We start from the raw sequence: 589 nt of genomic DNA, 5'->3' as shown, positions 1-589 counted from the left end.
GCATGTTGGCTATTTCGTAAGAGCCCGGTCGGACGATTTTTTCGATTTTATAGGGTCCTTCCCATTTTGCTCCGATTTTTCCCGCGTTTCGTTCAACGGTGTTTTGGAAGACTTTGCGAAGGACTAGATCTCCCTGATTAAATCTGCGATTCCGTACGTTGGAATTGAAGTACTTTGCGGCTACGTGTTAGTAATTTTGGATTCGGATGAGCGCTCGATCTCGAAGCTCGTTAATGAGATCGAGATCGTCGAGGAGCATTGCGTTGTTGAGCTCCTCTAGTTCGGGAAGTAATCTTCTTCGAACACCGGGGAATTCTACTTCTGCGGGAATCATGCATTCCGTTCCATACACCCGAACGAAAGGGGTTTCTCCTGTTGCTCGCCTCGGGGTGGTACGGTGGGACCAGAGGACTCCCTCGAGTTCGTCGGCCCACCTGCCATTTTTGGTCTCTAACCGTTTCTTCAGTCCGTCGAGAATGGTTTTATTAATTGTTTCAGCTTGTCCGTTACACTGCGGATATTTGGGCGTTGATTTGTTAAGCCGTATCTTCCATTTTTCGCAGAACGCTTCGAACCGGGTGGAGATAAA

The sequence above is a fragment of the Brassica oleracea genome, chromosome C8 (assembly GCF_000695525.1).
Source record: "Brassica oleracea var. oleracea cultivar TO1000 chromosome C8, BOL, whole genome shotgun sequence".
NCBI classification, from domain to species: Eukaryota; Viridiplantae; Streptophyta; class Magnoliopsida; order Brassicales; family Brassicaceae; genus Brassica; species Brassica oleracea.
The sequence above is the reverse complement of the archived record's forward strand: the minus strand, read 5'-3'. Positions refer to the sequence as shown.